This window comes from Eimeria mitis, genomic scaffold (assembly GCF_000499745.2).
Source record: "Eimeria mitis Houghton genomic scaffold, Emh_scaff8191, whole genome shotgun sequence".
Lineage (NCBI taxonomy): Eukaryota > Apicomplexa > Conoidasida > Eucoccidiorida > Eimeriidae > Eimeria > Eimeria mitis.
The window spans coordinates 1,625-1,956 of record NW_013576019.1 but is presented as its reverse complement, the minus strand read 5'-3'; positions in this window follow the sequence as shown (position 1 = coordinate 1,956).

The following is a 332-nucleotide window of genomic DNA, read 5'->3' as shown; positions in this document are numbered from 1 at the left end:
GGGTTGAACGGGCCCCCGGGGGGGCCCCTACCTAGGGTTTAGGGGGCCCCCCTGGGGGCCCCCACCTAGGGTTTGGGGGGCCCCCTCGAGAGTCTGTTTTGTGTTGCTGCATTCTCTTGATCTGCACAGTCTGTACACCCCATAAGCAGCGAATGTTTTTGTTTTTGTTGTACTTATTTATTTTATTTATTTATTTTTATTTAGTTGTTTGGGGTGAGGGCCCCTCAGGTGTCTCCTTTTAATAAAAATTATGCAGAGACAGAAAAGGAGACAGCGAAAAAAACAAAAAACTCAGCCAACACAGAACGCTCACAAGGAGACACACCAAGGCA